At 46.6% G+C, this 22,558-nt stretch overlaps 1 long non-coding RNA gene across 1 annotated transcript; it reads right to left on the bottom strand.

Moving 5' to 3' along the window:
• Positions 1–658: 658 nt before the first annotated feature.
• On the bottom strand, positions 659–8,468 carry LOC109435752 (uncharacterized). Its single transcript, XR_002136011.2, has 3 exons — positions 8,354–8,468; positions 7,796–7,872; positions 659–7,298 (listed from the first exon to the last, which is right to left on the bottom strand). It is a non-coding gene; the product is annotated as an uncharacterized LOC109435752 (long non-coding RNA).
• Positions 8,469–22,558: the final 14,090 nt, after the last annotated feature.

The raw sequence follows: 22,558 nt of genomic DNA, 5'->3' as shown, positions 1-22,558 counted from the left end.
GGGAAAGAGACAGCAAGCTGACCCACAACAGCGCTCACGTGTCAGACTGCATGTATTTTCACAGCCATGTGCCCAGTGCCTAGTACAGAGCCCAGCACAGAGCAGGCTCTCAAGAAATATTTACTGAAGGAAGAAAGAAATGACTCGTTACATTAAACCACAAAAGATGAGGAATAATGAAGAATGCTCAAAAATCACAAAATGGTTTAACAAAACTCAGGAAAACTCATAATGACAGCTGATTGGAGACAGAGGGGTCAGCTAAGTAAATCTAAAAGGCAGAATTGCAAAACAAATTCTTTTAAGAATGTCTATAATCTTCGTTAACAGAAACTTTGAGATTAATCATCAATGAAAGGAAATGTGTGAATCTTTTTTGAGTTTGAGTCAAACAAAACCAACTACTAAAAAAAAAAGTTGGGACAAGCAGGGAAATTTAAATACTGATGGGATAACTGGTAATATGAGGAAACACAGTGCTTTTTCAAGGGATGAAACTACCATGTTTCCCCGAAAATACGACCTAGACGGACCATCAGCTCTAATGCGTCTTTTGGAGCAAAATTAATGTAAGACCTGGTATTATTTTACTAGAACACCGGGTCTTATACTAATTTTTGCTCCAAAAGACACATTAGAGCTGATGATCTGGCTAGGTCTCATTTTCAAGGAAACAAGGTACTAATGGAGTTATGTTATCAAAAGGTATTCTTTTAGAGATACACATGGAATATGTATGGTGAAATACGTCTGGGATTTGATGTAACATAATCTAAGAATGGAGTAAGGAATAAAGTGGGTGGGAGTGTAAATGAAGCAAGAGGGGCCATGTGTTGATTATATGTTGAAACTGGGTGATGGGAACACTGAAGTTTCTTATACTAACTCACTCTACCTTCATATATATGTGAAAATGTACATAGGAAGAATATTATAAAGGAGAGTAACTGTGATCTCAAACTATAGTTTCCTTGCACCTGCCCCACCGCAGGGTACTTGAATCATACCTGGACATGGTCATTTCCCAGGAGACTGGCAGGACAGAGCTGGGAGTCCTCTGGTCTTGTCTTTGTCACTTCCATCACCTTGACCTGCTTCAGCTGTGCTCACTCTGGGCCTGAAGATGCCTCTATGGGTTCTAGGTTGTTTTGCCATAAATATCTTTGCTGCAAACCTTTTCACTGCATAACTAAGGCGATTTCACCATAAAAGATAAAATAACCAGCTGACAGTTTGGTTTACATTTGGCAGACTTCATGCATTTAAGGGAGCTATCAGTTTGGTTTCATTTCTCCATGGATGAAATTCTTGCCGTTACTGCCATTTTTATATTACAGAAATCTCAGCCCTCATAATGGTCTGTAGGAGTAGACGTGGTGGCCTTAACAGTGGACGGTAACAACTATGTATAAAGCAGATGGCAAAGCTCCGTGTAACCCCAGATTGCATTCTCTGCTAGAAAACGATCACAAAATCAGTTTGCAAATCCTTCGGTGTGCAGTCAGCCCTCCCACCTGTCAAAACCAAAAGTTTACCAAGCTATGCAAATATCAACGAGGCAGCTGCTAATTCACAACAGTCTTCGAGAGCGTTAATGATCAATTCTGTAGCTGGAAATGGTCCCTCTTTTAATGACGGAAGAAGAAATTTTTGCGAAAAAAGTGCCATTCTGAATGAGATGAATCAAGCAAAAAGAAAACGTATGATACTATGAATGAAAGACTTCAAAGACAACGTGTTTTCATTTTTCACACAGTCTTTTAATTTTGTGATTGACTTTTTCATGTTTCAGTATGTCCTTCTACATGTCCCTCTTTTGTTTTTCATTCTTTTATCTTTTATAATGAAATTGCCTTAGGGCCAATTAGTTACCAGCAAACATGCTTACGGCAAGATGTTTATGAAGAAACTAACGCACAGCATCTGCTTCCTCTCACACTGGTTTTTCCTCTCCCGTCCCAACCTTCCCTTCCCTGCCACTAGCTGGTTCTTCTTACTTCCCCAGCCCTCTGCTTTGTCCAATGACTTGGGCAGCCGCCAACGCACCTCTTTGTACTGGGTCATTCTCCTCCTTTCCCATGGTCCTAATGCCAAAGTATTCTCTCATTCCCACCTGGCGTCAATCTTTCGATAGCCTTTTCTCCTTAATGGCACTGGCATTAGTACGGCCAGGTACAGCCATCCTCCCCCAAATTCCTGTCACGCACGCTGCCATGAGCTGCTCCCTTCCTCCACTCACGTCCTCAGATCCCTCCTGCACATCTCCAGGACAGATCAAACAAGGATGGGTCGTCCTTGAACATCTGCGTGCCTGCCATGTACCAAGCACAGTACCCACCGGGTGACAGCAACGAACAAGACACACACACACGGACATGCACTCTTGAAGCTTATGCTCTAGTGCAGATCGTATTCAAATTGGTTCAACTGTCCCTATACTTTCCAGACCAAACTACGAAGCCTTCATTTCTATTGCTCCTTAACCAACATCTGGTAAATGAAGGATTCTCCAAGTCAGTGCCCTAGTCCCCACATTAGCATAAGCCCAGTAGTATGAGGTTACTCTAAACTCTACCAAGGAAAGGTATTTAGAGTTTTGATGAGGACCTTTTTTTTTTGACGGCCTCTGGGGAAAGTATGTGTAGGGGAGGTGTGAAGTAAGCCTCCCAGAGCCAGGCTGACCATTACCAGCTAAAAGCAGCTCTGGGTGTGCTGCTGTCCTCTTTGCTATTCTGGGTCATCTGCTCCCTCCTCCCACTGCCAGCCTCCTCCCTTCCAGCTGCAATGGGAAGAAACATCAGTCAGTCAGTCAGCCCCCCACCCCACCCCTGCTGCTCCCAGCACACAGTTTCCTCTTGCCACCCAAGTGTCTCACTCCCTAGCTCAGCCCTGAGCAGAAGTGACCAGATTGTTGTGCTGCTGTGTGGCAAAAGCAAGAACTTTAAATTAGTCCTGTTTCTGCCAAAAGTTTTACCAAGACTCCAATTTGAGGACCAAGTAAAAAAAGGTGGAAACCAGGACACAAGGGGACTCCGTGAAGGTTAGCTGCAAGCTTAGTGAGTAGTCATTCAGGTCCCAAGACCACACAGCAACACCCCAACTCCAAGCCGCAGGGCCTTGTTCCCACAGAACGGACAAGCGCTAGATTCAGGCTGACAGACCAGGCTGTGTTGCAGGCTCTCTCTGCAGCTGCATCTCTAGGGCCTTGCCACCAAAGGGGGCAGTGGGGCCAGAAATGTCAAAGCAAAGATATCAAAGGAAATGTGCTGCAGGACTTGGCAGAACCAATGAGCCTCTCCTCCTCCTGACCAAAGACTGGGTTGGGTTGGTCCATTGTCTGTAGGGGCTTGGGAAATAACAGGGAGGGTAGCTTGTCACACCAAGGCCACACCCCACTCTTGCTGAGGAATTCAGGCCTCCAGGCTCAAAGAAGTGTGTGGGGGAGGGGGAGGGCACTCTCCAGGTTCCAGAGATAGTGCTGAAAATGAAAGGGGTTTCCTAGATACAGGATACCATCTTTGGGTGGACTCCAACAATCTACTCTCAACTGCCACATCATCCTCTCATGGGATCAGAAGTGAAGGCCCAAGGCAGACTCTTCAAGAACCCTAGAAATCTGAAACAGCCATAGTAAGCATCCCCAGTGGAGATCCAAGCACTTTTCTGGTGGTGGAGGGCGAGGTTGGAAAACTTTTTGTTAAAGGCAAGATAGTAAATACTTTAGGCTTGCGGGTCATATCATCTCTGTTGCAATTACAATAATTCCTCACTTAATGTCATGGGTAGATTCTTGGAAGCTGCGACTTTAAGCATACAACAAAACCGAATGGACCATAGGCTACTTGATATAAACAAGTTAAAAATTCCAACAGCATATTTCTGGTCACAAAAGCATCACTAACCTTCCAAATAAAAGCCCAAAACACTTCTAATATTAAACATTGAAATAAATGTGAACTATACATACATTCAGGAAAGATTAATAAAAACAAGTATGATCATTATTTTCTAACCCACTTATTCCAGTTCACGGTCGTGGGTGATTGGAGCCTCTCTTGACAACTCAGGGCACAAGGTGGGACCCCACCTGGGACAGGACGTCCTTCCATCACAGGCGACTCACACCCACACCCACATTCACTCAGACTGGGACAATTCAGATACACCAGTTCATCTAATGGTCATATCTTTGGGACGTGGGACGAAACGGGAGTACTGGAGAAAACCCATGCAGACATGGGGAGAATGTGCAACCTCCAAACAGACAGTGGCCCCAGCCAGGAATCGATTTTCTTTTTCTCATCGATCTTAAAACAACATTAACCTGCTGTACTCAACTACACCGATGTAGCATGAAAACAGCCATAGACAACATATAAATAATGGGCATGTCCGTGTTCCAATAAAACTTTATTTACAAAAGCAGGCATCTGGCCCATGGGCTGTAGTTTGCCAACTCCTGATGTTCCTTCCCTTCCAGCATCTCCACAATCCCAAAAGGAATAGAGGCCACCCTCCACCTGGAGGGCTCCCACCCCCTCTGGAGACAGGGGCCAAGATCTCCATTCCTGCTACTATCTCCCACAAGGCACCAAAGAAATCGGGGCTGCTTGCTCTGTTCGAAAAGCCTGATCTGCATCAGAAACCTGGGCAAAGGTGTTTGGACATCAAATCGGAAGGCTTTAGAGCTGGAAGGAGCTAGACCTCTGAGACCAAGCACTAAGGTTTGCAAAGGGAGTGACTTGCCCAAGATCAGGCAGTTGGCAAAGGCCTTCTGACTCTAGGTGCTCTTACTCCTCCCTGGAGCACTGACTGGAAAGGAACCAGAACCAACAGCTTTGCTGGCAAAGGCTAAAGATCTATGGCACATCTCTATACCACATCCTGGGGACTCTCAGTAACTTCTAAGTGAATGGTAGCACAAAAGTCAAGGAGAAAGCTTGGAGCCGTAAAATACACACACACACACACACACACACACACACACACACACACTCCCTTTCCAGGACATATCCTCCTGGTCATAGTTACTAGGGAAAAGAAAACTTAAACAGAAATCTGAAGTTCAAAAATGGGTGTGGTTTGGTAGAAGACGTGGGTGTTCGTTAGCAGAAACTGGTCCGGCCCTCTGGGCGGGCACTGGCATACGAACAAGTACAAGACATACAGCCTCACCCAGGTCTAGGCTGATACCCCAGGCCCTGGGATCTCTCTCTCTACGCACCCTCTCAGCAACCTAGTACCTTCAAGGGTTCACAACACTTCCCTCCAAATCTCTTTCCAGAATTGACTTCCCTTGTAAACTTTATTTGCCTGACCATAAACGTTTCTATCCTGACACCCCGCCATCATCTTGAAGGCATATGTCTAAAAGCAAATCAAATATGACTCCCCCAAATAAATGTGAACCCTGATTTTTCTATTTCTGTCAGTCACTAAGGTTGAAAATTTCTCTTCCCCATGTCCTGTCCCCAAGCCAAAGTGGCTCTCTGAACTACTTCTTCCTCTGCATTCCCACAGGCACCACCCTCGCCCATCACCTCCAGTCTGGAATACTGCCAGTCTTCTGCCTGGGGCCCAGATTCTAAGTTTGTAACAAGGCCAGGCTGATCTTTCCCCATATCTCCATCCTTCTCCCATCCACCACAATGTCTTCAAGGTCAAGGCCCATTCCTATGTCCCTCTGTCTTCCCAGTTCCCAGAAGCTGATCTAACATGGTAGGTTCCCAATAAACGCTGAATGAATGAATCCTAGCTTTCATCACAAGCCACGGACACAAGAAATCTCGGGACCTTCCTATTCCTATTACCGCGAACCCAGACTGCCAGGCTCTGCAGGCCTCCACCATCTCACCCACCCTTCCCACCCGCAGCTCCTACCATCTCAGAAAAAAGCTCTATCTAGCTGATCGATACGTGACCCTCCTCATGTGCCATTCATTCCTGCATCCACATCGCTGCCCACGCTCTGCTCTGCAATGACGTCCATGCCCTTCCCCCTCGATCCACTCCAACTCCTACGCAACTGCTGAGCTCTGGGGGAGATAGGGGACACAGGAAGTGGGGAGACGATTTAAAACAATTCAGGAAGGGGGGCATGACAAGGATATGCTGAGGTCTCTGATCCCTGGAGCCATCACCCTCCCAATGGGTCACAGGCGATTAGAGAAGGAAGAGACGGGAGGAGGAGCCAGATTTTTCCACTGAACGAAAGGCATGATTTTCATCACTGCTTCTGTTGCCCTGGTAACCAGGGACAGCCCAGTGGAGAGTACAGTAAAAGAACACCATGTTTATCTTTGCTGTCTGATCCACTTCCCTGTACACCCTTCCCTGACCACCCTCTAGCCCCTAGGCCTACACCAAACTTCTTATAATGCCACCACCATCCTTCTAGTCACTCTTGCTCAAAAGCTCAAAGGCAGAGCTAATTTCTCCCTCTCTTTATCCAACCCTATGTACCATGTATTCTCCCACCACAACATTCCGGGGGTCATCTCACCACACCCCTCTGCCACACCAGGGGGCCCCAAGAACAAAAAGCTGGCCTCAAAACACAAGAATGGCATCCATTCCACCAGACAATCCTTTGAGCAACAAGGTGAGGAAGGCTGCCCAGGCAATCCCTCTTTCTCAGCCCCAGACAACTGGTGTGGAGTGGGCCCCTGTTCTCCCATTCCCCCTCCTGTGCCCAGGATCAGGAGAAGGAGCCAGGCTGAGGATGGGGGGAGCAGGTCCACCCACAAGCTTCCACAAATCCTGCCTCCTCCACGGTTACAGTGTCTGTGTGACCCGAGAGTGGAGACACAGTGCTTGCCCTGGGAGGTTACATAAGCGTTATATAACATGGTGGCACCAATAAGCACATAGTGCCAGGGACAGGCCAGGGGTGGAACCAAACCCAAGGGACTGTAGGTAACGGCCCTCTCACCACCAATGCCAAAGCAACAGCAGGCCCTGACTGCCCCAGCCCTGTCTATACCCGCTCCTTCCACCCCAGAGGACACAGAGAGAGACTTGCCTGGCTCTGCATTCTTCTTCCCACGCTGGGCAACAGGGAGGGGCCGCAGCACCATCACCACTCTGGCCCACGGCAGCCTCTGTCCATTCAGCCTAAGGTGGCCAGGCTGCCCTTCCCACAGGGGAGCAGCAAGGGGGCGATGGGGTGTGTGTGTGGGGGGACCAGCCCCCTCCTCTCTGTCCTTGCACCAGAATGGGTTTGTTTGGGGAACAAGTGCTGCAGCAGCTCCAGGATTGGCTGGGCAAGCTGTCCCTCTGTTCTATCATTTGCTGTTCCTCTAAAAAACAAAACAAACCGAAAGGGAAAGAAAAAATAAATTAAGCACATTTGGCAAATGATGGATCCCAATGGTCTATGGCTGCAAATAAAGCTAAAAGGAGGGCGTCCTAAAGACCATACCCAATTTCCCTAGCGCTCCCACCTCCCACTATGTCCTGGCAAACCCACCAACCTGTGAACTTGGGCTGTAGGCCTGGAGGCTCCTCCTCACCCACCTATTGCCCTCAGCCCCAGCCCTTATCTCTGGAGCTGCCTCTGTGGCAGGAGCGTCAAGCTCGGGCATTCCCACCCTCCACCCCAAGCCTCTGCGGAGCACTCCGGGGTACGGGGCTCCCGGATACGCGTGAGGGAGCCAGGCGGCCGGCATGGGCGGTTTGGGGCTGTTCTGGGACGGGTCTTCATCAAACTCCTCCACCCTCACCACCACACCCACTTTATTAATTTTTTGGGGGTGGGGTAGGGACACTGAACAGAGACAGAGCCCAGGGGCATCACCTCCAGCAGCTCCTGCCCTCTCACGAGCTACGCCTCTGGCCTTTCCGTCTCCTCCTCCACACGCACCTCCGCGCCCCCTGAAGAAGGGGGAAGAAAGAAATACGCATTAAAATCACCAGCCTTCGCGCACCATCCCTCGCCCCCTCAACCACCTGTCTCTGCGCTCTCCATCCCCCACAGCCGGCCTCAACTCCGGGCGTCCCTCTGCAGCAAAGGGGCACCACGCCCACTGCGGAGCGCAGAAATGCAAGGTGGGGAGTGTGTAGGGCTCCCGGGCCGGGCCCAGGGGGCTGCTCCTCCACCTTCCCTGCCCAGCTGGCCCCGGCCCCCGAGCTCGGGTACCACCCGGGGCTTCTCCGGGCTCCGATCCGCTCCTACCCACGCGGCGAGAGCAGTTGCGCCCGGAGGCCGCGCCGCAGCGGGGGTGGAGCTCGCCCGGAGCGCGGCCGGCCAGGGGCATCGCCCCCAGGGGCCCCCCCCTGCCCCGGGGCTTTCGGAGACCGCCTGCAGGCCCGGCCCGCGGTGCCCCCTCCCACCTGGCCCAGGCTCTGGTCTTACCTCCCGCTGCGGCTTCCCTCCCGGGAGACTGCGCCACCCGCCCGGCAGTCCCACGAGCGCCCCGCGGAAGGTGCGAGATGCGCAGCCGCTGCGGACGCCCGCCCCACCGCCGCCGCTTCCCGGGCGTGTGAGCTCAGCCCGCCGGCGCGCCCGCGCTTCCCACGCTCGGCGCCCGCGCCGCGCCACCCAGCGGCCGCGGTGGGCACGGCACGCTAGCGTCCGGGAAAATCTGACGCAGCCATGCCGAACAGTTTGGAAATTCCCAGAATCTGATCGTAGGTTTACTGCGGGGTGGAGGGCTGGCAGGCCGTTCTGGCCATCTCCAGCCTTAGGGCAGAACAGCTCTATCTCTGAGGGAAATTCCGTCTTGCATGATGCCCTGATTCCCACCCCCCACTTCCGACCTTGCTTCCACATTTATGTCAAGGCAATGGAGACTGTGGTGAAGGTCGTGACTACCCTTGTAAAATGGGGGTAGGGGACCAGAGGTCTGGCAAAGGGCAAGAAGCTCACGAGGAGGATAGCATTCCAAGGCCTCCTTGGGCCTGTCTAGAGAGATACGAGGTGTGCACAGGTCACTTCCCAAGCGAGCTTGTTTAAAAAAAAAAAAGGGATGCCCCAGCCCACCCATAAATTCTAATTGGGGAGAGAGATTTGAAGTACAGTTTTGTAACCTTTTCTCAGATCTAGACTCTTTTGAGAATTGGAAAAGGGCTGTGGGCTCTCTGCAGGAAAGTGCACGTGCATACATAAACACAATTTTGCATAGTCGGAATTCTCAGACATCTCAAATCTCCATGGCCCCCCAGCTTAATAACGCCCTCTCTGCAGACAGCCTAAGACAGCAGGAGATTGAGCTGGTGATTACCTGAACCCCTGCTCTCTTTGCTCATACTGTTTCCTCCTTCGAGAACATCTCCTCCATATCCCAATCTTGCATTTCTGCCTACAGAAACCCCACCTCTTCTTTAAAATCAGCTCTAAGCCTCTTCCTCCCTGATTTTTCCATTCAGAAGTGCCCTCTGAGACCTGTTTTTTCTGGGAGCATGTTCTTTATGCCATTTATGTCTATTAATGCTATACTTGTGGACCTGTAATTATTTTTGTGGTTGGTTGTCCTATTGCTTCTTCTAGATTATAAACTCTTTTAAGGTCCGTTTCCCCCTCTGCAACTATTAAGCTGCCTCAGATGGTATGCCCTTGACAGATAGCTCTTTAATAATCAAAGGAAGTTGGGTTGAGAGAACAGGAGGCCCACAGGAGGCCCAGGGAGATGAATGCCTTTGCTCCAGAGGAACCCATCACCACTCTGCCTCAATGCTCCACCATCCAACATATCCACAGGCACATCTTGGCACCTGGCAAACAGAATTCTCAAGTTGGCAAAATCTTTTCATCCATTCCGCCTCGTCTGGGCAAGACAGTCATAATTTAGAGGCTCCTGGATGAAGTTGAGATACAAGTTCACGCAGGATACACCTGCCAGATAGCAGATATTCTACTCCCAGTGTCTCCTTGTCAATTAAGGGACACCACCGCCATGCTGGAAACAAGCTGGATGTCCTCCTTCATTCCTCCCTCACTTCCCTCCCTCCAGGTACATCCCCATCAATCACTGCATCCTGATTTCAGTTGTTAAATCTACTTCAAAGATTGCTCTTTTCTATCCCATGGCCCCATCTCAAGTTCAGACCATCATTATTTCTTGCCTGAATTTCTGCATTTGTCTCTTAACTGGCCTACCTGCCTCCAGGCTTTACAGCTCAGATCCAGTCTCCACATCCCAGCCACAAGGACCTTCCAAAAACATCAATCACTTCCCTGCTTAAAACCCTTTGGTAGCTCCATATTTACTAAGGATGAGGTCCAAACTCCTTCACCCAGCTCACGAGACCTCTCAACTCTGGTCCTCGGCGAACCTTCCAGCCTCTTCTTTTGCCACTTCCCTCTTACCCTTCATGCTTCCCTCATCCTAAACACCATGTTCTTTCCCACCTGGAGGTGAGAACCCTTCCCCGACTTTTTATGAGGCTCTGTCCTACTCATTATTCAGGCTTCCCCACTGTCTCCTCCTACATCACCCTGTCCTTCCTTTGCTATAACATTCATTGCACAGTATTGTGCCTCACTTAAGTAATGTCTGCTTCCCCGGCACACTAAGAGATCTGCAATAGTATCCTCAATGCCTAGCACAACACCTGGTGCCAGGTAGGAATGCAACAAATATTAATTGAATGAGTGAAAGCTTTGAACATGACGTGGACTCAGATGAGAGACTCTGGGGCAAAAGCAGTGGTGCTGTAGGATCCGAAAGTCAGCCCTGCAGAATAATAGCACCACCCACTCTTTCCAACTGAATTTCAATCTTTCCGAGTTTTCTATTTCCTCAACTGTAAAATAGGGATTCTAATCCTCAGGGTTGCTCTGAAGGTTGCCAGAGATACATGTGGAAGGACTTGTAATTTTGAAGTTCTCTCTTTTTATGTACATAATAGTAGTGTTATATTACTTCACTTGATCCTCACAACATTTTGAGGTAGGCAGCTGTTATTTTCCATTTTGCATATGAGGAAACTGAAGGTGGACAATGTAAAGCTATTTGCATTAGGTCACCTAGCTGGTTGCCAGGGAACAGAGGTTTGTCGTTGGGTTCCAAGCCCAGGTTCTCTCCACACATCACCACTGCCCCTCCCTTCCATCTCTAAAGTAGGAAGCAATGTTGGGATACATACATGTTGACATCCTATGGATCATGTAGCTCATAAATGTCACTGCTTACCATTTTTGAAGGGTTTTCTTTGGGAAGGGTGTAGGGTAGGGTAGGAGTGAACTATGTAACAGGTATCAGGGCAGGAAGGAGTGGGGTTGGGAGAAATTGACCTTGGGGTTCACACTATACTCCCTATCCCAGCTCCTTCTCCCACCCTAGAGGTGTTACCTTGATGGACAGCCCCCTTTCACCACATAATTGGACTCCTTGGGGCTCTGCGTTTCTCAGAAACTGGAGATCTTCTGTTGCCTGATATTTCCAATTCTGTCTGTCAGCAAATATTTCCTGAGCTCTTGTTAAGTGCTTTGTCCCTGCCTGTGGAAGCCTGGCCAAATGATTTAACCTCTCTGAGCTGCAGTTTCCCCATTCTGCAAAATGGGATTGATAATCGGCCATCACATGGCTGTTGTGAGGATTAAACAAGGTAACCTAACAGCTGTCGGTCGGCCATTGCTAGTGGAGACACCTGCCTCCAACACCCCAACTTGTATCTGCTAGTTTTCATTCGAGTGCATGGGAATGTCTGCTTGGTAACCACGGGAGGGTGGAGAGGAGCTGACGGGCTGGAAAAGAGAGGAACAGAGTACAAAGGCCACAGGCCCCCCCCATCATGCCCCTCCCGAGGATGTGAGAGAGCTGTGGGGCTCAGAGCCTGTTTGAACTGTTCAAGAGAGACTTACGAGTTTCTGGACCCTTTGAGTTTGTATGCAATGGTCTGCCCCAGTGATGAGAAGCTCTTCCAAGCTCTTGGTAGGGAGGGGACTTGGACCACCGGGAGCCAGGAAGGAGGAGACGAGCAGAGCAGCCATCTTTTGAGGACCACAGCTGTGAAGGCTCATATGAGGCTCCTTTTGGGGGACTCCCAGAAATAACTTAGGGCACTCTAAGAGTGTCGATGAAGTCATCAACATAGAGAACAAAGGTGCGGTCTGGCACATAGTAGGAACTCAATATGTCTTAGTTCCTTAAGATGTGCAGTCTTCAACATCGGGCGTGGAGTCCCCATGCGCCTGGGTCTTCTGGTAACACTGCATTCACACAAAGCATGTTTGTTTCTGTGTCCAGTGCCCCAGGGAACACCCAGTGGAACTGCCCTTCACAGATCCCTGTCTGTGGTTATGGTGGTTTTTCTCTTTAAAGATTAAATCATATTTTTCCCTTTCTGCTCAACAAAGACAACAGCCCTTTGGTTTTTGATAAACGTTCCTTTCCTACTAGCAGGTGGATTTGCCCCGGGCACCGAGAACTGTGCTTTTAAAACATACAGGTGCCCAGCTGTTTGAATCTGCTACTCGTTACTTTTCTTGTCTCTTGCCCTGGGGGCTGAGTTTTCTCTGCCTTGGAAGGCTGATAACTTGTGGAAGGACAAGAATAGTTCTAGTTAATAGACTAATTAGTGGTGCAAGCCTTTAACAGTCGATTATAGGAAAGTCATTTGCCACCCCCCAAAATGATTGATTTATTTATTGCTGTTGTGCTGCATTATGGTACAATAGTCAGCTTCTAATGATCTATTCGTTGTTTCAAATGGGCCATTTCCTTCTCTTCTTTCTCTTCCTTCCACTTGCTAGTGATCTTTGCAGGCAGAATGAGAGAACTCAAACCAGCTGATGAGCAGCTCTGCACAGATACTAAGTGTTGGGATCCCAGTGGCACCCCATCTTGAGAACTCACAGCTGGAAAGGGAATCGGAGGTAGCAGGAAAAAGAAAGCAAGAGAATCCTACCCATAATGTAGGCTTACCTCCCCATGGTCCTCCCCACCCTCCTCCATGACTGCTCCCTCTTGGTACGCCATAACTCACACATGTGTCAGTTGCACTCAGATGGTGTAGTGTGGAATTTAAAAGCATGCACTGAAATTGACTGCCTGCGTTCAAACCTTGGCTTTCCAACTGGCTAGCTATGTGGTCTGGGCAAGTCACCTAACTTCACTGTGCCTCAGTTTCGTCGTTGGTAATATGGGAGTATAATTGTTCCTTCCTAGGACTGTTGTGAAGATGAAATGAAACAAGCCAGGTAAAGCACTCAGCACAGTACCTAGCACATGCTAAACCCTCAGTAACATTAGCTATGATAATCATTACTGCCTGAAATTATTTCTCTTATGTAATACATAGAAGGAACTTGATAAATGTTAGTAAAATAAAAGAATGGCTATATCATAACTTTCAAGTAGGTGGTGAGCCCTTGAAGTTCAAATAGATGAAGAAAAGAGAAAATTGCTCCCTAAATCATAAGAAGCCACCTTTAGTTGCGTGCTTAACCCCAGGCTGGGCTGTGAGCTAATTGTTTTCTCATTTAATCCTATGGAACCTGATTTTTACCAGCCTTCTTGGAACATGTTTTCCTAACAAGTTCCAGTCCCCATACCAAATTTTGTGGGATGTCTGTCTTCTCCCCAAGATTTCCAAGGACTACTGGGGGATGTGCTGACATTTCACAATCGATTTTCCTTATGAATTCCTGCTCCAGCTAAATTCAAGTTCTTTCACCTGACGGTGCCACCCTCTTGTCCCCTCATTCTCACTCATAAAAAGCTGAGCCCCTTCCTTTCTTCCTTCTATCCCTAACGCCCCCAGAACATAGGACCATTTCGCATGGAAGACTTTTGCTGATGGTCTGAGGCGATGTAGGACAGTTATAGCACCACTCAGAGCAAGTGATAACTGGAAATCACCACCCTGAAGCTCTCCACCTCCCTCTCCCAGTGCTTTCTTTCTCCTGGCTCTGCTGCTACCCAGAGCCCTGACTGCAGCCACTTTTCCCTCCAACTCTCCACTCTTTCTCACCTCTCCCTGAAAACATCAAATTGCTATTACTTTATTACACAAAGAAATGTATCTCTTTTGAACAAATGTCTCCATTCTGGGCTATTCTCAGTCTGGAGTCAGAGAAGAATCTAAGGAGATAGATGCATGTCAGCTGCTTTTCTTAGCCACAAAAGTTTACCAAAGTGTTTTCCTCGTCAAATGAGCCAGGGACTTCTGACATGAGTCCTGCCTCATCCTAGAATGAAGAGATATGTCAGTCATATTTGTACACAAAATTTTTTGTCCTGTTATACTTGTGGTAATGCTATGAGATAGATATTGTTATCCCTGTTTTATTTTTTCCCAGACAAGGATCCTGAGCATTGAAAAAGGTTTAAAAAAAATAACCCACTCAAAGTGACATAGCTCATGTCAGAGCTGGACTCCCAATGCAGGCCTGCCTGATTGCAAAGCCAGAAAGATTGACTGTGACACCATGTGGTGACTTAATGCAGCTCAAGCAGGTCTGAGGTAGTTTCTACTTACAGGGCAAACCTTTCTCAGGAAACCTTTCTGTGGGGGAGGCAGTGTGGGTCATAGGAAGGTGAGTTGATTGACTGAAAGCCAAAAACATTAAAAAACAGAGTTAGAGCTAGAAACAGCTACATATCTATAGCTTCATGTATGAGACCCAAGAGGAGTTGTTGCTATTAATCACCATGGAATGATGACTCTGATTGCCTCACTCGATGCTGCAGTTGCTGACTTTTGCTGTGCTTCATTCAACCTTGGGTAGGGGCCCCTTCTCTAGAAGACAAAGCTGATTTTCTTTTGCTTGTGGAGTGCTGACTTTATTTGTAAAACATCACATTGGTAGCCCATCTATATTTAATTAAGAAGGCTGGCCAGGGAGCTGCGGCTCTTATAAAGACCTCGGTAAATAACTCTGAACTGAATGAAAGAATGGCCCATCACTCACTTTAATTTGTTAGTTCTCTTCCCGAGACCTTACCTAAGGCTAGAGGGGTGAGTTAGGTAGAAGCAGATGAAGGACCATCCATCCCAGCTGGGTCGCTGGCTGAGGCACCAAAATTATAAGGGATGGAAAAACATCACTGGAAATGGAATGAGGTTACCGAAATGGAGGGGGTGGGGTGTGTAGCTTTTACCACAGAGTAGCAGTGTGACTTTGTTTTCTTTCATGCCTAAAATGGGGATTATGGTACTTAGCACAAGCACATGTTTTTTCCCCCAATTGAGTGTGATAATGGAAAAATTATAGCTTTTATTATTACTCATTCTTCATTCTACTATAACCTGGTTTCTGCCCTCTCACATTCTACTGATTGCTTTCACCAAGGTTACCAACCATCCTTTTGTTGACAATTCCATTCCTCCACTGCTTAGTAGCATTTGGCACTGTATACCAGGCCTTCCTGCATAAAATATCCTCTTCCCTGATTTCTCAGGACCAGTCTCAATGTTTTCATGTCTCCTTGACCACCCTTCTAAGTCTCCATTGAGGCATCCATATTAGTTATCTATTGCTGCATGACAAACTACCCCCATATTTAGCAGCTTAAAACAGTATTATCGCATATAATTTCTTAGGGTCAGGTATTTGGGAACGCTTCAGCTGGGCAGAGCAGCTCCACTGGGTTGTTCTGGCTCTGGATCGCTCATGATATTGTAGTTTGTCTCATTCATTCACTTATGATGAACCTGATCCAAGCTCTGCCAAGCTCCTTCACATGCCTATTGGCAGGAAGTTTCAGTTCTTCACCACAGGGACCTCTCCACAGGGCTGCTCAGGGCATGACAGATGGCTTCCCACAGAGCGAGTGATTTCCCCACCTACCCTCCCCACCCCCCGCCCAAAAGCATACGTGGCCAAAATGAAAGCCACAGTGTCTTTTATAACCTAATCTCAGGAGTGACATAATATCACTTCTGCCCTTGTCACACAGACCAAGGCGGGTGTAATGAGGGACAGGGGGACTACCCAAGGGTGTGGATACAGAAGGGCAGTACTGGGGGTCCTCCTGGAGGCTGTCTAGCTGACCCTTCGGAGTCAGTGTTCCCTTGGGTTCCGTCCTCACACCTCCGTTCTTCGTATTCTCCACACACACTTGACACCATAGTGCTCTCCAGTACCTCCAATTTCGGTCTAGTTCTAAAGACACCCAGTCTGCCTCTCTTGGAAACTTCAGCTTGTACAATGCCTGTTGTATCCCAAAGGCTCCTCAAAGCACACACGTTCCATACCACTGAACCTACCATCATCCGCACCATCCTGTTTCACCTCCTGTGTTTCCATCTCAAGAATGAAAACACTGTGTGTGTTGGCAAGTGAGAAACCAGAAAATCATTTTTCTCTACCCTTTCCCCTTTCTCTCATAGTCAATCAGTGTACTCAGGTTCTTCGTTTTTTCATTATTTTCCCCATCTTTTTATTTTGAAAAATTTCAAACCTACAGAAAGGTTAAAAGAAGACTAAAATGATCTTTTATTTATTACTTCATCTAGATTCACAATTGCTAATATTATGTCACATTTGCTTTCTGTTCCTTCCTCCTCTCTCCATATACAAATATTTTTTTCAAAATAATATGAAGATATTATTTGCCTTTTCACTCTCATTTTCTCATGGATGTACAACATATGCAGTTTCTATGTGAATGTGCTGTATTTAAAACTCAGTTGTGGTAGGTTTCGGCGTCGCATCAAGAAACACAGAACAGGCTACATTGGGACCAAACACAGAATTAGCAAAGAGGTGGCTGTGAGCTGGTTCCAGCAGAAGGATGATGGGTTCATCCTTCCAGGTAAATAAATTCCCGTTTCTATCCAGAAGGCCAGTAAAATGTTCTCAGTGGAATTTAAAAAAAAATAGATAGATAGATAAAGTAAGTTGTAGATATTATGATATGACATCCATGAAGATTTCCGCATGAATCTCCTGAGTAAGGACATGCCCCTATATGACCACAAAGCCATTATTACACCTAAGAACTAAAAGCAATTGATTGCATCTTCCCACTTTGTCTCCAATTTAGCCACTTTCTTCAGGCCACACGTTTCCCTTTTCTGCCATAGCTCAGTCAGCTCCCAGCTGGCTCGTCCTGTAATCCTCGCCCACACTTCTGCCAAAGGGAACTTTCTATCTGATTATGTCACTTCCCTACTTCAGGCTTCTCAATGGCTCCACATTACCATTTATAACCTTCGAAATAAAAAACATACTCCGCAGGGTTTATAAAGCTTTCAGCATCTAGTTCATCTAGAGCAGCAAGGCCCAGGAGAACTAGAATACGAGCTATACATGTAACTTTAAATTTAGGGTAGCCACAGTTTAAGAAGTAAAAATATATACATATATATGAAAATAATTTTAAAAGTACATTATATTTAATCCAATATATTTAAAATATTATCATAGCAATATAAACCCAATATGAAAAATGTTAAATGAGATGTCTTACGTTCTTTTTTCTAAGTCCTCAAAGTCTGCTCTATATTTAACATGTATAGCACATACCAATAAAGAGGCTACATTTTCAAGGGTTAAAGTGAAACTTATTCTTACCAAACAAGGTGATATTTTTTTTTAAAATTATACTAATCCAGTTTTAAATTTGGAATTAACTAAAATTAACTAAAATTGAAAGTCCTGTCCCTCAGTCACACCAGCTACATTTCAAGTGCTCAGTAGTCACTTGTGGCTGGTGGCTATGGAAAGAGCGCACCGCTAGAGCACCAGTTCTTCCAATGTGATCCAGGGTCTCCCTGGGGTTCCCCAAAACATTTCCAAAGGGTCTGTAAGGTCAAAACTATCTTCATACAACAGTAAAATGTTATTTGCTTTCTTTACTTTCGTTCTCTCACAAATTTATAGCGTAGTGTTCCAGAGGTACATGACATGGAATATGACAACAGATTAAACACAGAAACATATGAGCATCAGCAGTTTTCCATTAAGCCAGATATTGAAGAGATTCGCCACGATGTAAAACAATGCCATTCTTCTCCCTCATTGATTTTGTTTTGGAAAATACCATTATTTTTCATTAAAATATGTGCTACTTATATACTCACATAATGAGATAAAATGAGATAATATTATTTTTAAATGAATATTCATTTTGATGAATAATTTAAATTTTCCTTAGTTTTAATTTCTGATACAATAATTATTGATAGACATGACTCTCAAAATCAAAAGCTCTCGGAAGTCTTCAATAACTTTTAATGCTGCAAGAGGGCTTTGAGAACAGCTGGTCTAGGGCCTGCCTACCTCTCCAGCCTCATGGCTAGTGATTCCTCTCCCCCTCATATTCTTTTGCAAGAACTTCCAGTTCCAGACAAGATAAAGCAGACATACTTCTTCCTATTTCTCTGGCTAAGTACCTCTAAAAGCCCTGGACATTATATATAAAACAAATATAAGAAGATGCTGAACAGTAAAGAGAAGGCGGCTGTGGAGTTCATAACTCAAGGAATAACACCTCACTAGGGTGGTATTAGCAGAGACCTAGTGGGGAGCCTGAACTTCCACTCTGGCCCCAAAATTATGAGGTACCCCTCCCCCAAGAGGTGTCAACAGCTGAATGGGGAGCCTGGACTTCTACACCAACCTAGTGGTAACCAGGAGGTATCCCACCAATGCAGTATCAAAAATGGACTGCTAAAACAGAAAATTTAAATAAGCTCCAGCATCTCATAACATGTTAAATGTCCAAGATACAATTTAAAATCACTCATAATAACAAGAACCAGGAAAATCTCAACTTGAATGAGCACAGATAATTAACAGACGCCAACATTGAGATGACAGAGATTTTGAAATTACCTGACAAGGATTTTAAAACAGCTGTCATAAAAATGCTTCAATGAGCAATTATAACACGCTTGAAATAAAAGAACAAATAGAAACTCTCAGCACAGAAATAGAAAATATAGAGAAGAATCATGTTCTTTGCTTGAGCCTTAAAACAACCACTCACATTTCGGGAACGACCACCCTCACTTTGCACCTGGGCCAAGGTTCCTTCCTCTTCCTGGAACACCCATCTCTGTCCTCTTCTCCTTTTTAAATCTGCATGTTCCTTAGGGTCAGCTGAGATGTCCCCTCTTCTAGGAATCCTTACGTGGCTTCCATGTCCCTCCCACTCAAAGCTTCCTACACCATTGTACTTACACTCAATGCTAATTGTTCTGTCATCTGTCCCTCCCACCACTAGTGTAAAGACTTGACAGAGGGACTGTGTGTTATCCCAGGTGCCTGGCTTATAAAAAGCACTCAAAAATATTTGTTGAGTAAATGAATAAATCAATGAATAAATGGAAACTCTTCAGTGACTTTCTCTTTTCTATTTAATAAACTTAAACTCTGTGGCGCATTAAATGCCCTACACAAACTGACACGCACCTTTGTGGACTCAGCTTCTCTCCACGCATCCTGCTTCTCTGCCATATTGGAAAACACTTTGTTGTTTGAAAGTAGCTTATACTTCCCCTCTCTACATGTCATGTATGCTCTTCTATCAGCCTCAAATGTCCTCACCCATTTTTGACATCCAAATTTTATCCATTTTTACAGCCCCACTCAGATATCACTTCTCCATGACCCAGCCCTAGATCTCCCCAGCTAGAAGGAGTCCTGCCAACCTCTGGATACACGTTTGTGTCGTGTTATTTCTCACTTTCTGCCTTGCACTTGTTTTTGTTGTTTTGTTTGTATTCATGCCCTTGGAGTGTTCTGGGTTCCAATAAACTCATGTCTTACTGATCTTTGCCTCTGCCACTGAGCTGCTAGCACAGCCCTTTGTTACTCTGAGTTTCAGTTTCTTTTTTTAAGGAGGGCGCAGCTCACAGTGGCCCCTACTGGGATCGAACCAGCAAGCTTGGTGCTACCAGCACCACGCTCTAACCAACTTATCTAGGCGGCCACTTCAAGTTTCAGTTTCTTGTTCTGAGATAATGATACCTACTTCATAAGGTTTCTGTGAATATTAAATAAAAAAACCACTATTTAAATTTTGGTATAGCATTTCTTTTTGATACGTTAAGTACTCAGTAAATGTTAGCTATTATTGTGGTTATTATTATTATTGGAAGGAATAAATGAATGGAGCAAATCCCTTTAGCTCTACCTTCCAAATATCTTTAAATTCTGCTTCATCTCATTGCTTCCACTATCATCACCGTGCCCCGGCCATGAATATTACTCTTGATATTATTTTTGCCGTCTACCTGCTCACCTTCCTTCCAATCTCTTGCCTCTCTAGCTCTATTCTCCACTCAGAAACCAGCAAGATATTTTTAAAACATAAAGAAGCTCATATTACATTACTTCCCTGCTCAAAACCCTTGAATGGTTTCCTGATCTCCTAATAAAACCCAAACTCCTTACCGAGGCCTGGAAGGCCTAATGTGATCTGACCTGTGTCGTCCTCACCCTCACTCATTCTGATGCAGCCTCAATGACCTTCTGTCCACCTTCATCAGCTATACTTCTTGCACTTGTGAGGCTTTGCATCACAGGGCTTTGAACTTGCTATTTCCCATGTGTAGCATAGTCCCTTCCTCACTTCATTCAAGGGAGCTGTGCTGTCAGTTCTTACCTCCTTGGTATGTATGAAATACCAACCATTACTCTTAATCTATTTTCTATTTTTCATAGCTCTTAACACAATCTGAAAACACACAAGCATATTTACTTAGATAAATGATTGTTTATTGTCTTTCTCCTCCACTAGAATTGTAAGCTCTACGAGGACTTGTTCACTGCTCTGTCCCCAGCCTCTAGAACAGTAGGTGTTCCCTAAGACTGGCTGAATGACTAAATGCTGGCTGTAAACTCCTCAAATGGGGACTTTAGGAACAGAAGCAGCATCCTGAAGTTGCACACAACTGCTTATCTGCTACTGAGCTTGTGTGAAGAGGAGGTGTGGGATTGATCTACCTAGAGAGGATGGGATGGAGAATGCCTATTTCCCAGACTTACAGAATTTTCTGATTTATCCACATAGATGAAAACCTGGCAGAAGACACTTCCAGTTATGCGTTCCAGAATCAATTCTCTGGAGAGGGCTGCAGGCACAGCAGAGGGGGCTGAGCCCCCAGCCTGCAGCATCTTCAGCCTCTCCTTTGTCCCAAAGCTTCAGGTCCTGCTTGGCTGGCCAGGCCTGGAAGAGCACACATTGATGAAATGCTCCAGAGGTTAAGCCCCTAAAGTATCTTGACACTGTCCTCAACAGCTTCCTGACATCCAACTGGAGGCACCGTGAGGCCCCAGCAGAAGAGAGGGGGTGATGCGAGGAAGGGAGCACTTTGGATTCAGGATACCTGAACTCCAGGTGATCTGGGCAAGCCACATGCCCTCTCTGGGGCTTAGTTTGTCTTTAACTATACCATAAGGAGTTGAGCTGAATGTACCTTTGAAGTCCTCTCCAGCGGTGCATTTCTGTTGTTACATGAGCTTCGTGTATCAGATAGATTGGACTAGGCTGTTCAAGGGAGGAGAAACCCAACGTGGAGGCAAATGAACTGAAGCTGAGAGGTAGGATCCCAGGAAGGCCAGCAGGTGGAGCTATTGCCACACCAGGATGTTTAGGCCAAAGGGGAAATTTGATTTTCTAGAAAACTAGTCCAGCCATCAGAGAGAACTAGTCACCACCCTACCACCCCTTAAATATACACACATGCACCCCTTCTCCCAAAGTCTGTACACTCTGACATACTCGGGGTAAAATACCCCGAGGTTATTGGGCCTCAGGCTGGAGGCGGTTCAAAGACTCAGTTGCTCTTTCTCCTCTTCCCATGTTTCCTGGGAGTCTGTACCCTGTACTCACCCCTTTTCCCTGCCACCCCTAACTGGCCAGACCCTCATCTTGTCACTCTCCTGGCAGGATGTGTGACTAGATGGATGGAGGCCAACCTGACTTCTTTTTCCGGATTACCATCTTTTCTTTTTCCACCCTCCCACAATCAGCCATCACCTTCCAGGGAAGCCTTTAGATCTCTCTTCACCTCCTGGGGAGGAACCTCTGGTTAGAGCTTTGGAGAAAACTAGGGGGATGTGGGGGTGGGGCAGTGCTAAAGGGAAAGGTCTGGCTTTGGTGAGATAAGAATGGAAGGGTCCTTTGTTTGGCCCCAACGGCCTCTGCCACTGTTGACACACTTGGGAGTGTTTCCTGAAGCTACTCAGTTGTGTCCGTCAGCATGCCCTCCCCCACTTCCTATGGTCTGGGGTGGGGGTGGGGGAGTCTAGGCCCTGGAGGTGGTGTGGGTACAGAAGGTGTTGCAGTTAGGCCAGCTGTCTAAAGGCTGAGGGAGGAGACCACCCCCTCCTGGAGCTGGCAGCCAGATCTCTAAAGCAGAAGTACCCCACATTGTCCTTTACTGTTTTGCTCCCAGCTAGGGGCAGGGTCCATAGGGCATGGTGCCTTCCCTTTGTTTTGCATTTTTTTTGCATACAGTTACCAGAACGTGACTCTTCTCTGAAAGGTCTTCGCAAGGGTATGGCTCCTAAGTTCTCAGCATACCATCCCCCCATCCTGAAGGCCCCTGCTGCATTGTGGTCTGCCTTTTTTTCTATGATTAGGGTCGTCCAGCTACTATGGCAGCCTCTTCTGTCTCCCGCAGAGAGGGGAGTAGTTCGCAGACTTAGCCCAAGGGGCAG

The sequence above is a fragment of the Rhinolophus sinicus genome, linkage group LG17 (assembly GCF_036562045.2).
Source record: "Rhinolophus sinicus isolate RSC01 linkage group LG17, ASM3656204v1, whole genome shotgun sequence".
Taxonomy (NCBI): domain Eukaryota; kingdom Metazoa; phylum Chordata; class Mammalia; order Chiroptera; family Rhinolophidae; genus Rhinolophus; species Rhinolophus sinicus.
This window is presented reverse-complemented; position numbering and strand designations above follow the sequence as displayed.